Source organism: Dermacentor albipictus, chromosome 1, assembly GCF_038994185.2.
Source record: "Dermacentor albipictus isolate Rhodes 1998 colony chromosome 1, USDA_Dalb.pri_finalv2, whole genome shotgun sequence".
NCBI classification, from domain to species: domain Eukaryota; kingdom Metazoa; phylum Arthropoda; class Arachnida; order Ixodida; family Ixodidae; genus Dermacentor; species Dermacentor albipictus.
The window spans coordinates 457723188-457739617 of record NC_091821.1 but is presented as its reverse complement, the minus strand read 5'-3'; the positions used below and the strand labels follow the sequence as shown (position 1 = coordinate 457739617).

Below are 16430 nucleotides of genomic sequence, written 5' to 3'. Positions count from 1 at the left end.
TAAGGAAAAAGATAACGCTGTGAAGTGACAGCGCCTTTACGCACACGAGATTACATAAATCTCTACCCAAACCTCATCAAACAGTGGCACTCGGAAAGAGACGCCGTGATTTTTTCTCGCCGCGTCAACAGTTTTTAAGCGGTCATTTGCTTTGGCATGTTATTGACTAAGTAAGGTAATAAGTGTTCGTTCATTAAAATCGAATACTACTTGTTTTTCCACAATGAAAAAAAAAAGAAAACACTTGACCAGCATGAGACAAGCCTATTAACATATACTGGGTGCTGTTCACGGAAAGCCCCAGGTTATCTTATTTCTTGGCCACATTTAGTTGGCACATCCGGTATTTAGTTTCGTAGTGGTTAAGCAGAAACCTGTTTGGGTTTCCTTGTAGCTTCATGTTACAGTCATGTAGATGACAACTTTTCCCTGTCATGAATTTTGCTCGCCTTGCAGGCTTCCGCAGAATTGATCTGCTGTAACGTAATAGTGTTCTGCAAAGTCACATAAGGAATGTATTTCCTTCGTATGCCTGTATTTCACTCATATTAACCTTTACCAAACTGCTCCAAAATGCGTGTTTACTGCTACAAAACGGACGATTCGTGCTCCAAAACTGCTCCAAAGTCCAAACTTTGCTGCCCCCAGAGCTGCTCCAAACTTCTATGGCAGCGACGGTAGAAATTCGCCTGATGTGACGATAGATATCGTAATAATACTCGTGAACGCAACAAGTAACGTCGAATGCGCACAAACGATAGGCGCAGTGTATTTCACTGCCAGTTATTTTTTTTTCTGCATCACGAACGATTCTGTGAGCTACAAGCACTCACTCGCACTCAAAAATAAGACAAGAAGCCCACTAGCGACGTCGGTGGTAGCTGCAAATTTAACACGCACACTGCAATATGCAGCGGGTTCCAAAAGCACTCCAAGAAAATACGGCACTAGCCCATGCCAGCCAGCACAGTACCGCCATGGCGTCCCCCGTGCCACGACGCGGCGGGTCTCTGGGCAGCACTTGTCCTGTCACAGATGTTCTTTTTCTGTTGGAGCATCTGTCAAATGTTTCATGTAGCTGCCCGAGTACAAGAGCACCACTAGAGGGCTTCAAATCATGAAGAACGGTCCTACCTGATGGCTTGAACATGTAGTTCAGCTGACGCTACATAAAAAAAAACTTGCAGCGCGTGTTTGCTTAGAGTAGCGGAGTTTAGCTTGTTTCAGTTCCGGCGGAGCCAACGTAGGGGTCTGTTCGAAATCTCTCCCAAGTGGCGAACCCCTGAAAAGATGGGTGCATGACTGCAGCGCGCTTGCACGCGTCTTTGAAATGCGCGGTTTACCGTCAGTGGGCTTCGAATCACGCACCTCGCGCAGGCGTGTCACACGCATTGAACATTGTGGCACGATGGCGACACTACGCTCGGAGACTTTGTGCAGTATAACATGCCGCACGAACTCCCTTAGGCCAAATCAGCGTCACAACGCCTTGCATTGCTGTCAGCTTAACCGTGCAAGGCTCAGCTAGGCCCGCGCTCCCAACTGCATATTACTGCAGGCACGATTGCTACTTTTTCAATGGCAGTACTGGGAATTGTGTTTTCCTTCTACATATGGGGATAGCAAATCTAACGATGATAAGGTGGCCTGACTCGACGATTGGTTGACTCTGGGGACGATGGCGTGACAAAGAGGACGGGCGGACAGGCAGAGGGACACAGAAAAACTCGGGCTCAAGGCGTTAATTATTATCGCAGTAAAGGTTTACTTGCAGGGTCACGAACTTATTCCCCGGTGGCGTGCATTCTGGAACTTGGGGTGAGATTCTTTCGTTCGGTTACACCTTAGACGTTAGTCCAGTTACAATAACTGGACAAACCTCGGCCGATGTACTTAGCCGCACACGTCCGTCGGGCTCTCTTTAGCGCAGAAGCCATTTTAGGAAACAGATATTGTGCTAGTTGATAGTCACGATTTTTACGGCGTGAAGGAGCAAAACTGCAAAGGAGAATAGGAAGAAAAGACCGGCAAGTCCTGCACTGTCTTCGTTTCTTGAAGTTTGGATATAGTGAGCTATTATGAAAGTATTATATAGCAAATACTTCTCTGGGCCATCAAGATGATAGTCAAAGGTGTGCCGTCTTCATGGTGTCATTTTGTTGTCGCGCAATTTCAGTCAACACTATTTAGTGACTTTGCAAAAGATTTAGGCAGATTTGATGCAACTGCGTGCGTTCGGAACAGTCGAAGGTGTAAGTGTTGTGGCCGTAAATCAGTTCAGACGCCGACTAGTTCCTGTAGGGGGCACATTTTGCGACTTTTTTTTTGCTTTACGCAGGACGTACGTTTCTGACGGCATGAATATTTTCTCAGGACGATGCCTCTGCTGATGTCAACAGTCGTGATATGTGCTTTTCTTATGCACTACTTGGGTGATGGACCGCTCTGGATGGATATCATTGGTCCTTACGAGAGCTCGTGCCGGTACAACTGGTGGACAAACCTGATCAACCTCCAAAATTTTATTCACACAAACAACGTGGTAAGGCTCATTTACTGAGCATTGGGTGTAAAGTGCACTGGGTATAAATAGGTCAACCTATACAAAAATTTCATTGTCATATACACCGCCCTTGCTGTATGATGTATTCCGTAGCTGAGCGTTTTTACTCGTCTTTGCACAAAATGGCTCGTATTAAATTCCATTTGCTTTGCTGGTCGGTATTGTATTCTGATGATGAAATTTCGAGATAAAATTTCAAGTGGAATGCTTGCAAATTCATTGCATTGAGAAGTCAAATGCCATGGTGAATTCACTCATGAATACATGCGTGTATGTTGGCAGCATAGAAGATATTCCGAGTAAAACGAAAGACTTCAAAAATTATCAGTTATGAGGATTGGTATGAGTTAAAAGAAAGGTAACACGAGAGTTATGAGAAAGCTAACTCTGTGAACTGAGATTAATGAGTGTGCAAGTGGACCTACAAGTAAGAAGTGGCAGCGTCTCCCCAGTAGTGCAAACGGAGACGTAAATCACAAAAACGCAAATTCACCACGTACAATCTAAATAACACCTACGGCACCATGAGAACAGCAAACAGGTATAACACATTATCGCAATAATTACATTTGCTGGTGTGACGGGCCATGTGAAAAAGTCGAACATTAATAGCAGTATAACCCCGCCAGCCGAAGTTGTTGACGCCTCCGGAAACAAAAGGGGAACATAATCTGGCAGATAACTATGAAATGCACAATAATCTATGGCATAACCACACTAGGCACAATGCTTCATGACCAGTTTCAGTGAATCAGCTAGTATATATTTTGAGGGGTTCGCGACAGAGGCCCCGCAACGCTGCGGGATGGGGGAGGGGAAGGGGAGGGTGGGAGCTCATTTGGTAAACATGTGCTCTTATCTGACGATGCGTGCCTGTACGACAGTGATGTCCAATATCTATGAATCGTTCGCATGCGATCTGACACGACGAGATACAGTGGTCAGCGCAGCACATACGGCTGCAACATGAGTACCAAAGGTAACCGTAGCCAATAATCTGATGCGCGCTGCTTGTTACTTCGGTGTTTTTCCCCTTCTCTTGAAAACTTTTGATGTACTCGCTTTAGGATGTAGTGGAACAGTGCTTTCCGCATTCGTATGGTGATCTATAGTGCACAATTTCCCTGAAAGAACGCTACTAGCAGCCCTACCACCTACCGGTGCACATGTTTATATCGCCATTGTACAGCGACCACTTGTCGTTCGCTTGAAATATGACGCAAGCCGCGCAACAGTCGCATAACATAATACACACATTTTGCGCATGCAAGTACCGTAGGCTTTCTCTGAGTCAGGCACGTACCCAGGGGGGGGCCCGGCCCCCCCCCCCCCGAAATCAAGTGGCATACCCCCCCCCCCCCCCCTCCCCACCCACGCCACCACTCCTCACACATTCCTAAAGCGCCGCCAGATTAATGTTGAGACTTGGCAGCTGTTCATCGGTCAGCCTTATGCTGCCTTTTTCATTCCTTTTAGATGGCGGCAGTTATCGGCATCTCTTGTAATGTGAAGGACAGTTTTCTCATCTATTCCGCACCCGCGCGATTAACTCGAGATGCGTTCAGTTGTCACCATCTATTCAACCGTCACGCGCATAGCTGTTGCTTTTGTTAGTTCAACCTTCTTTGTTTATGCTGATCCTAGGACCAGGAGAGGGATGCGACTGTTACTCAGCTGGTCTGTACTCTCATGGAACGAGTTGCGGCCGGAGAAAACGCCAATTGCGTATAACTTTTCCCTTTGCTTCATTATTTCCTTGAGTTACGGCTCGCCGCGGCGCTGGCAGATGCCCGGAACCACATACACGTGATATGGGTTAGATAACATGGGAAATAAAATGATGTGAAAGAGCGTCCATCATGAAACCCTGCAATAACCCTTAAACCCATAAGCAAGATGACTGTCGCCCGTTGCCTCGTCTGTTTTCCTTAATTGTATAGCACTTTTCGTGCAAAATTGGAAACTGGAAACAAAAATCGCTAGGAGCTTAGAAATTAAGCGATCTACTAAGGGAGAGAGCCAACGCAACAACCAAACTGCGAGCAAAAGCGAATAATAAAAATGTTAACCGTTGTTTATGAGAATATTTATGGATCAACATCATTTTATTTAAAAAGGAAGTAGAGAAAACGCCGCCGGAAGTGGAGAATAATTACTTGCTTTGAATGACGCTTCTACAGTTATGGGTTGAACCGCCTCACGCAGCCACTTCTCTGCTGTGCTTATGTGGGTGTTTTTCTAACCTTTCTCGGTGAGCGCAGTACGTCTAGAATCGCAGAGTCCTGCGGTCTCCATGGTTGCATGGGACTGGCGGCCGCACAGCGTTACGCAATTCGCGGAACTGTCAAAACTGATGCACAAGGCGAAAATAACTGATATTAGAAACTATAACATGAGAAAGACTGAAGAAGCCGGAAAAAAATGAACGCAGCCTGAAATCAGTAAAAAAGAAACCTGGCATAGGACAAACCATGATGTATGCACTAAAAGATAAGATGAATAATATCATAAGCAATCTTGAAGATAGAGTAAAAGCAGCGGAAAAATTCTAAGCTGACCTGTATACAGTAACCAGAGGAGTCACGATACCTCACTTAGACACAGTAATGAACAGCATACAGAAACTCTCCTATAACTAGCGATGAGGTCAGAAGGGCCCTGCAAGACATGAAACGATGAAGAGCTGGGGGAGAAGGTGGAGTAACAGTCCATCTAATCAAAGATGCAGGGGACATAATGCTTACAAAACTGGTGGCTCTTTATACGAAGTGTATATCGACTACAAGGGTCCCAGAAAACCGGAAGAATGCAGACATTATACTAATCCACAAAAAAGGAGACGTTAAGGAATTGAAAAATTATAGGACCATTAGCTTGCTCCCAGTATTATAAAGGATATTTACCAAAATAATCTCCAATAAAATAAGGGCAACACTGGATTTTGTCAACCAAGGGAACAGGCTGGCTTCAGGAAGAGATACCTTGCAATGGATCACATCCATGTCATCAATCAGGTTATCGCGAAATCTGCAGAGTACAATAAGCCTCTCTATGTGGTTAATATAGATTACAAAAATGCACTTGATTCAGTAGAGATAGCAGGAGTCTAGAGGCACATACGTAATCAAGGACTACAGAACGCTTACGTAAAAAGCTTGTAAAATATTGCTACATGCGTGTGGTATTTGTTTGTTTGAACGAGGTGCGTGGGCGCCATCACTCCAGAAAAGAGTAGGAAGAACGAACTGGGCTCGCGCTGTGAATCTAACCGGTCAGCGCTGCAACCGTTGTTATAAATACAATCTGTAAATAGTTTCTCGTCTTACTGGCTCGTCCTTCGCGTAAGAATATATACAGAGGTTCTACAGCTACCTTAATTCTATACAATAAAAGCAGGGAGATACCTATAGAGAAATGGGTCAGACAGGGAGACACAATTTGTTCAAAGCTATTCACTGCGTGCTTAGATGAATTCAAGCTATTAAACTGGGAAGGCTTAGGAGTAAAGACCGACGGCAAATATTTCAGCAACCTTCGGTTTGCCGATGACATTGTTCTATTCAACAACAATGCAGACGAGTTACAACAAATGATTGGAGACCTTAACAGAGGCAGTGTAACAGTGGGGTTGAATATTATTATGCAGAAGATGACGATAATGATAAATAGCCGGGCAAAGGAACAAGAGATCAGGATCGCCAGTCGGCCACTAGAGACTGTGAAGGAGTACGTTTACCTAGGTGAATTAATCACAGGGAACCCTGATCATGAGAAGGAAATTCACAGAAGAATAAAAATAGGTTGGATCGCATACGGCAGACATTGCCAGCTCCTGACTGGAAGCTTACCATTAATATTGAAAAGTAAGGTGTGCAATCAGTGCATTTTGCCAGTGCTGACATATGGGGCAGAGACTTGAGAATGAGTTAAGGACCGCGCAAAGAGCGATCGAAGGAAGATTGCTAGGCATAACGTTAAGAGAGAGAAAGAGAGCGGTTTGAATCAGACAGCGAACGGGTATAGACGATATTCTAATTGATATCAAGAGGAAAAAATGTATCTGGGCAGGTCATGTAATGCGCCGGTTAGATAACCGTTGGACAATTAGGGTTGCAGAATGGGTACCAAGAGAAGGAAAACGCAATCGAGGACGACAAAACACTAAGTGGAGCGATGAAATTAGGAAATTCGCGGGCGCTAGTTGGAATCGGTTGGCGCAGGACAGGGGTAGATGGAGATCGCGAGAGGCCTTCGTCCTGCAGTGGACTTAAAACAGGATGATGATGATGATGATGATGATGATGAGGATGATGATGATGGAGGTGGTGGCCCCCCCCCGAAAAAAAATCCTGGGAACGTGCCTGCTCTGAGTAGCTCTAGTTCAGAAGCTGGACGCCTTCAAAAACAGCCACAACGAGACCGTACAATTCACGTTGTTATTCTGCGTACTCAGCATTCTTCGTGCTACTTATGCGCACAGTTCATATGTCCTATGCATTGGACATGCATTAAGACATCACTTGCACTATCATTCATTTAGAGAACACGCAGTTTTCTCGCGGGAACGCTAATGTTAGTGGTGAAACTGTTGGCAGCTGAATGGATTGCTTGTTTACGTTGCTACATCGAAGGGGCCTCCACCTCTTCCGCATTTTGGATCGGACGCAATAGTTGCACCTCGGCAACGAAATAATGAGTCAGCATAACAGGTAAAACTACACTCTTGTACCTCAACAAATTTAATTTAAGCAAGTGCCCGTGGGTGCGACTGGCAGCCTTCGATAATAGTGACGTACCGATACTCAGAGTGCGCCGTGCCGCCGCTTCTCACTGTTAGCTTGCGCGCTGTATGAAACGAAGAATCGTTTACCACATATCCGTAGGGTCTAAACGTAACTATTAAATCAGTTTGGCTCATCCTAACAACCTAAGGTCCTGGTCAGTCACTATGGTGCACCGGAAGCAGAGACAGGAACTTCGCGACAGTGATAGGCCTAACCTCGGCGGTCCACGCGCTGCAACGGTTGAAACTGTGCACGCGGTTGGCGAGGTCTGAAGTTCGTGTAGCCACCAACGCTAATGCACATGCCAACCATCACTTGCCCACCTACACATAACGTGAATTCTCGCGAGAGCAACTCATGCCATACACTAGCTCACAATCGCCGGCTACTCAACGCTGTCGTCTGAAATTCATTTACAGCATGCTCATCGTGTGACCCTGTTTACGCCATAACACAATGTGGCCAGTAGCTGAAGAGGTGGCGAGGAAGGTGGTTTGAGGCAACAAACAAAATTATTTCGGAAAAGAAATTTGAGCAACTGGCAAGCCTGTTGTTTTGCGGACGAGACGGAAATGCGGAGAGGAGCGCTGCCACCAAATAACATTTAGAATCGTTGACCTCGTCAAATCGCCCCAGTTGTCCTTCAATATAGTTCAGGCGCTGTCTATGGTCTATTGCGTTAGTACGGTGACATTTTTCAAAATACGTCCTTTTTTCGAATTTCTTGCAGTGCTTGCCACATACTTGGTACTCAGCAGTGGATTTTCAACTTTATCTGATCTCTCCCGTATTTCTTTATTTGCTTTACAGGTAAGCTAACTGAAACTTTTGTTATGTATTTTCGTGCTTAACACTGCTTGGTTGCGAAATGCCATCAAAAATTTAACTTCCGGTCATGTTATCACAACGTTTGCCAATGTACTAGTTCCTATAGTAATATAGACATTTAGACAATGCGTACAATGGTCGCACCTTTCTTATTCGGACGTTTTAGAACAAGGGTGAATTGCTACTAGAATCACGTGCAAGCATGAAAATAAACCCCTATAGTATTGCCTTTGAATCTGTTTTGTGTGCAGACCACAAAATCATTCAGTGTATCGGCTTCAAAATTTGCAAGAGCAGAAAATGCACAATGAATATAAGGATGTAAATTTACCTTGATTAATTAGTGGGTTTCTCACAACAAACGCTAAAAACAGTATTACTTGAGATGTGGCTTCGGGCTTGCATGAAGTCTAGAATGGTTGCTGATGGTGAAAGAAATATACCTTGTTTCTTGAAGAACAACCGGTTGATAAAAAGGGCACATAAGGCAATCAGCGCTACGCGATAAATCAAGAAAATGACGGAGTACTGAGAAAAATTGACTTCGTATTTGAAAGAAATTGTGCATATTGTCGCAATGACAAAAACAGGCGTCCTAAAGCCTAAATCATAAAGGGCCGTACTAATGTCTGCTAGCGCTGTCATAATGAGAATGGAAAACAACAGACACGATTAAGAAGATAGTGTAACGCCCACAAAAAAGTTAAATTGTAGGAAAGTCCGCATTCCAATGCGCTGCGACTATTGCACATGTTCAATGTATTTCAGTGTGTGCAATATTTTAAGCCCCGATTCTGATTCTCCTGATAGTAGCCGCAGCCGAACTGGAGTTCCGCGACATACTCCGAGTCAGCGCGGCTTCGTTTCGCTCCAGAAAAGCGAGAAAAGCGGCTTGGTGAGAGCACTTGTACTAGAGTGCTCTTTGATGTTCATTTGCGTAGTAGCTGGCGGCAGCATACCTTGTTTCAATTACGCTCCCCTCTGTATTTTCTTGCTGAATATAGGTAAATGTTTTCCAATTACCACTTTGGAATGTCATTTTCCTGTTGGCTGTTGATGAAGTTTGATGAAATCGTGAGTGCTAACATGAGGTACATTAGGCTGGTTTAACCTTTCGTTGAGCTGCTACACAATAAAGGTACAGTGGTATACCATCGCAAGAAAAAGCGGCAGCTTCATGTAATGCTCGGTAATTGGTAAAGCGCTCAGCGTGCCCGGATGCCGGCTATTTCCTTTGCGGCACGCTTGTATCTTGGTCGCAGTAGGGTGCGTGGTGCGCAGAAGCAGTATATCGCTGGGGGATGCTACCACCATAGAGACTATACCTATGCTATAGGATAGTGGCGACGACGCCACCGCCTTGCAACCTTATTTGCTACCTTGCAACTAGACGCTACTGCATATCGCCACGTTGAAGCGATGCTGATAATTATCGCCCCACTCGTCTGTCACTCACTCACTCCTGTCGCCTGTTTCGTCGTGCCGGCTAGACATATTCGAGTGTGTAAACAAGCCGGCATGTCATAGCTTTATTCTACAGGGCAGTCTTGGTAACTGTCCGTTCTGCTTACAGAAACTGCTCAGTGGATTGCTGGTGGCACCATTTTTCGCCCACCTAAAACGTTTCCTCCTTAGTGCACTTTAGGCCACGCGTTCCAAATTGTTCTGAATGACTATAGATCGATTATTAGCAAGATTGGGTATACCGGCCACACGTTTGAATAGTAATAGTCGATATGGGTACACTTTGCATGCCGGGTGATGGTTTTCCTCTGGCGAAAGTGAGATCGCCGAAAATAGATGGACAAGCAGCCATCACAGCGTTGCTATCAATGATGTAAATAACTGTTTATGGTCTGAATGTCATTACTATTGTTGGCGTGCTACGGACACTTTGTGTCTGTCTCTCCAGGATCTCGGACCGCTCTTCATTTTAAAAAAATTGTCTGCGGCTTAGCTCAGCTAACCCTGGATATGCAAAGTGAATGCTTGGTTTAACCTGGCTAAGTCTTGGTTTCACTTGGTTAACGTTTGATTTAGCTCTAATTAATATACTTAGGTATACAATCATCGCTAACAGGTATGACAGCTGTGCCAAGGTCGCTGACAGACATGATTGTGATTAGGCTTGGATAGACACGCATCGTTCGACAGCACGACGCCTTTTGTGCCACAGGGAAAGCGCAAGTGCTATAGCCCATGAGCTTGCCTTGTGGGGTCTCTTTGCATGTCTGTAGGCATGCAAATTGACGCCACGAACATGCGCAGCGTCGAACCACAAACGGACAGGGCGCCAACGTGGTCGCAACATTGATCTCCACGGTGCGACGCCTGTTGCATTCCGGACCCTCGCCAGATGCCCTTGGCGACGACAGCTCAAAGCCTTCCGCCCCCGCGCAAGGCTCGGAGAAGATGGCCCGACCTCAACCTCATCCATGGCCAAGCTCCTACTGACTACATGCTGACTAGGCGAGCGCGGTGCTCTTAGCCAGATACGCGGCGAATCACGTGGTCAGGTGGGGCCGTAGCTGCGGAGAGCGCATGCGCAAAGCCGGCAGCGTAGCTCAGCGCGGCGAGTCATGTGATGCGTTGCCAAGGCTATGGCGCACCTGCGGTCAAATGTAGGTCAAATGGCTGGCGACAGCGAAACTCGCCTCGACGCGGTTAGTAAAGCTTTCGCTTTAAATAAACATTTTTCATTTCTCTGGTGCGGGGCGGATTCGAACCTGCGTCACATGGTTCTCGGCGGCCAGACGAAAGGAGGGGGACTGCACGCGGTTCTTCACGAGTGCGCCGCTGGTAGCTCTGCGGGTCCCCATAGTACACGTAAGCTGCAAAAAAAAAAATAACAGAAAATAGTAGTAAACAGCTCAACCCGTACAACAATCCGGTTTCTGGCTTTTTTATGCTGGGACGGGCCTCATAATCAGCAAGTGGTTTTGGCACGTAAAACTCAATAATTAATCATTAACACGGTCCTGCTGACCGTGTTTTTGCACGTAAAAACGGGAGTATGTTTATCATTCGTAATAAGGTTGTTCGGGAGGAGAGTCGGACTATTTTTTACCCCCTTCACGAAGTTTTTGCAGCTATTCTTGAGAGTTATTCCTGAGAGCTCACCGGTTATGGCGCCAAGTGTCCTGTTTTCGAGAATATGTCGCCTCATCTTGAATCGCTGGAACCATATTTCCTCGTAGTGTACGAAACAGAGATGGCAAAAGGTCGCGATTGCTGGCTTGCCACGGCAGCTGCAGCCTCGGCGGAAGTGAAACAGGCGCACTGCTTGCATGCAGGCGTAGACAAAGAAATACGGCCGTGATGCGGACACAGCATTCACTACACAGTCAGCTTACAGCTATATATTGTTCAGTTGCGCGCCCAACCAAGCACTTACGGGATCCGAATTGAACACAGCAATATTTTGGCCAATGCGCCTCCACGGCATGTTTTCCGATACCGCGGTCGTGCCTGTCGCCGAGTGTAGGCGTTACTGGAAGGGGCGGATCGTGTAATTGTTTGCGGAGTATAATGCCAGTATTTAGTCAGCTGATCTTTAGCAATATACTAGAACTAGTGGTTTTAAATTCCCAGTGAACGGTTTCTATTCACGTGATCTAAGGCTGCGTACGTCGTGAACTCGGCTAATGACATCCTTTTGCTACGTTTCTTAGAAGCGGTAGTAAAACGATGTAATGTGGCGCACTTTACTCGAGCATGGCAGATAAATATTTGAGCACAACGGAGTTTTTCAGACTGCGCGAGCAGCGAAAATCTAAACCTCGGCTAGTTTTTGCTAGCAATGTGCACAGCGCATAGATGACGTGTTCCGGCGGGGGCAATACAGTGTGTCACCACATTGCTTCAGTACTAATCGCAATGACACCGACAGTCATCATGTGATGCGATATGCTAGAATTTTTTTTTACTGATTTCTAAAAATTACATTGCAGTCAAACAATTGAGGTTACTAGGAGAGGATACAGTTATTTGCGCAATCAAAAAAGTACACACAACGCTTGGTAGCGCTTGCATAAATATTGTACTGCAAACGCCGTAATTGACAGACGCAATTATTACTTTTCTAACGCCACACCCATAGCAGAATGGCTGAAAATTGGAAAAGTTATAATGTACTCGTAGATAAGCCTGGACAGTGCTGCGTAACGCATACAAGTGAAGAGAGGCGAAGAAAAACAGAGAGAACATACGCTATACTCACTAGAAAAAACAAACATCTAATAATGCAAAATATTGAGAAACAGTTCTTGACTAAAAAAAAAAAAATTATTGCTCGTCTGCGTCATTCTGCCTTTGCGATTGATTTTGCTGCTTATGTACTGCGGCCTTGGGACAAGATATATGATTTTCCCTTCAATAAAAAATTTCGTTGTGAGCATACCACATGTCCGGTATATTAGTCTATCTTGTTCTGTCAATGTTGCATAGCGCTTTCCAGACATGGCCATGAGTACCCTTATTAATCTACTCCACTCTTCAGAGAAAATAAACCATTGGTGCTCGTTTAGTTTAGCGAGAACGTCAAGGGAAAACTGTAAAGTGACTCTTTGAGCACGCACAACAATTCTGGGGCGGTATTTTCCAAAATCGCGATATCGTTATGAGGCATGCCTTAACATCGGTTTAACTTGAAACACCTAGGGTTCTGTAATGTGCACCCAATGCACGGTATACGGCTCCTTTTGCATTTCGCTGCCACGGAAATGCGTCCGCCACAGACTGCATTTTATTCCACGACCTAGGGATTAGCAACGCAGAGCCACAGCCACTACGCCAATACGGTGGCTGGATGTGTAAAAAAATATGTTATGATAGCTCAGCATATATGGGTAGCTCAAAATTATACTCAATACAATTGTTTTATGGCACATTGTAATTAACACGCCGTCCATTTCAGCCACATATACGCTCCGCCTGATCCACAATTTTGTATGGGCACTGGAAAATACAGCGAATAACCAACGTATATTACATTTGCGCACATGCTGAGGGAAATTTTCACAGAGTATGTCATTCACGTTTATTTATCTTCTCATTGGCGATATCGGTGTCTGTTATATTTCTTCCAAAGTAGAGTGATCTTCAAGCACTCGTAAAGCCCAGGAGTTCTTGCAAACGTAATTTAGTGGAAAAGCAGTAATTAACTCACATAAGTTGGATTTCGCTCTATCATAACCCAATCACTGCTACCTAATATCGCAAAATATGAAGAAGGTGCATTGTTTAGTTCAGCCGGACCAGCCGAAATACCTACATGAAGCAACGCAATGACGACGATGGCTTGGCAATGGTGGTATAATCACGATTGATTGACGACAGCATCACTACGATGCAATGACGAAGAAGAGATGATGTCGATAGAGGCGGCAATACAACAACGGCATTCCGGCGATCATATGATGCTACTGAAGTGACGACGATGCTCGAATGATGGCGTCATACAAATGGTAAGAGGACGACTGCTTGACGATTGTCGAATGCGGAAGTTTGAATGCAGATAATGGAATAACTGAAACAGCATTATGACGACACTATGACAACGAATGCATGATGACTACGCATGCAATCTGTGTCAGGACAACTGAATCACGACGAAGGAGTGAGGATAACTGTAACATAAAGCCTGTATGACGAGAATGTCGTGACAATGACGGCATGGCGAGGGTTGGGTGACGAAGCTCGAGTGGCGATGATGGCACGTCTACGACGGCATGTCGACGACGCTATGGTAGCCGATAAAATCATGACGACTGTCTTACGGGGACCTAATGGGGACAAGAGCACAACATCGTTGGAATGAGTGAGATTAAACGACAAAAACGATTGATGTTGATGGAACGTCGAAGGTGCTATGACGACGACTGTGTGAAGAGATAGTGTGACAACGACGGCATAACGGAAGTCAGGCGAGGAAGTAATAATGACGAGGATGAAATTACCGTGACGGCTAGATGACGACGTCATGACAACGGATGAATGATAACGAATGTTTGACGACGACCCAACGACGACAATGGCATGGCATAGGTGCAGTTATCGTTATTGAATGACCAAAGCTTGATGGCGATAGAATATGAGCAAGGATTGACGTCGATAGAATGTCGAAGGCGACGCCGGCGTGGTGGCTTAGTTACTATGGCGCTGGGCTGCTAATCACGATATCGCAGAATCGAATCCCGCCAGCAGATGTTGCATTTCAATGGGGGCGAAATGTAAAAACGATCGTGTACCGTTCATTGGGTGCCCGTCAAACAACCTCAGCTGGTCAAAATTAATCCGGACTCCACCACTACGGATAGCCTCATAAGCAGATCGTGGTTTTGGCGCGTAAAACCCCCAAATTTGACCTCGAAGGAGGTATGACGACAACATCATGATGACAATGGTGTGACAACGACTGCGTGACAATGACGGCATAACGAAAGTTGCATGACGAAGTTAAAATGACGAGCATGAAATGACCGTGATGGCATCACAAGAACGCTTTGACAATTAAAGCATGACGACGCCTTTAGGGCGACGCCGCTCTGTTGATGATTGCATGGCAACGGCATTACGACAATTGGATGACGACTAGTGCATGACTATAGTATGACGAAGATTGTATCGTGAAGCCTGCACGAGGATGTTGGCGTGACGACGGTGTCATGACGAGAGCCGCATGGCGAAGCTGCAATGACGACGATGGAAGGAGCACGACAGCCGCACTGCGGCGGTGTTACAACAATTGCATCATGACTTTATGACGACAATGGAATGACAATGACGGCATGACGAGAGTGGGAGTACAAAGTCTGAATAACGATGATGCAATGACCAGGATGGCATCACAATAACGAACGATAACTACCTAGTCGCCGAAACTGGTAGACAACTTGGGGGACGTCGGCGTAAAAGGATAGATAGATAGATAGATAGATAGATAGATAGATAGATAGATAGATAGATAGATAGATAGATAGATAGATAGATAGATAGATAGATAGATAGATAGATAGATAGATAGATAGATAGACAGACAGACAGACAGACAGACAGACAGACAGACAGACAGACAGACAGACAGACAGACAGACAGACAGACAGACAGACAGACAGACAGACAGACAGACAGACAGACAGACAGACTAGAAATGTCAGAAGTACGCAAAAAATCATAATTTTATTAAAAAAACGAACGCAACCGTTACTTTCTTCAAAGCACAGGAATAACCAAGAGAATTGAAATCATCGGTACTCGTCGCCCATAACAATGGCTTCAATTTGTCCCAATATTGCTGCCACCTTTGGTTCTCCCAGGCAACAGGGAAAACCATGTGATCGTTTCAGACAACGCTCCTAACTTACAGAAAACGAGGTTTTAAGAAGTTTCCCTCAGCACACAAATAGCTCGCATACAAGGAAATTCGGCTTCGCACTTTTCTCAACTGGCGCCCCATTTAGGCGGAACAGTAACTGTGTGAGCGATGTAGTCCCTTTAGGACTCCGTAAAAACAGGCATGCAACGTTGTTGCAGTGCCAGCGTCGTTCGAAATTGGTTATGTTCCCGGTATTCATTTGCACATTTTGCCATTTATTCGCGTAGATTTACGAATTGGGTTCACTTGAAGGGTTGTCGTTACCGGAGTAAAGAATATTCGCGTGAGGAAAAACTGAGAGATTAATAATAATGTTGACCTCTATGCAGCATAATGTGGTCTTTAGCACTTCTTCTTTTTAGACGTCAACTGGAACATGCATTGTTGGTCTATATTTCTGTACATGCAGGTGGCCTCGTGCCGGAATGGCAGCTTGCGGAGGGCTCGTCGTGGCTGCCACTATTTTCACCATTGTGTTTACAGCAGTGAATGGACTGGGGTTCGTATCCGCTTCCGGGATGCTTCTAAATTTGTAATGTTGCTTATTAATCACAAGAGGCCCTTCCTCCTCATAATACATATAACTGCATAAGAACTAATATATCTAATATTATAACATATAACATATCATTATATATTATATTATTATATTATCTATAACATTAAAACATGTTATAAGATCTATAACATACAACTAATACGTGTAGCTGCAGAACAGGTATTCGGCTGTAACTCAGCAAGATGTCCTTAGTGTTGAAGATGTGAACGACAATCTTATAGGCATCATTAAGGAGTGTGCAAGAGAAGCCGGTGGTAACTCCATTAGAGAGGATGCTTGTAAGCTATCGCAAGAGAGGCAAGTTCTGATCAAGAAACGCC

The 16430-nt window shown here is 45.1% G+C and overlaps 1 long non-coding RNA gene across 1 annotated transcript; it reads left to right on the top strand.

Moving 5' to 3' along the window:
* Positions 1-2443: 2443 nt before the first annotated feature.
* On the top strand, positions 2444-16005 carry LOC139059336 (uncharacterized). Its single transcript, XR_011514100.1, has 3 exons — positions 2444-2542; positions 8078-8157; positions 15961-16005. It is a non-coding gene; the product is annotated as an uncharacterized lncRNA (long non-coding RNA).
* The last annotated feature ends 425 nt before the right edge of the window (positions 16006-16430 follow it).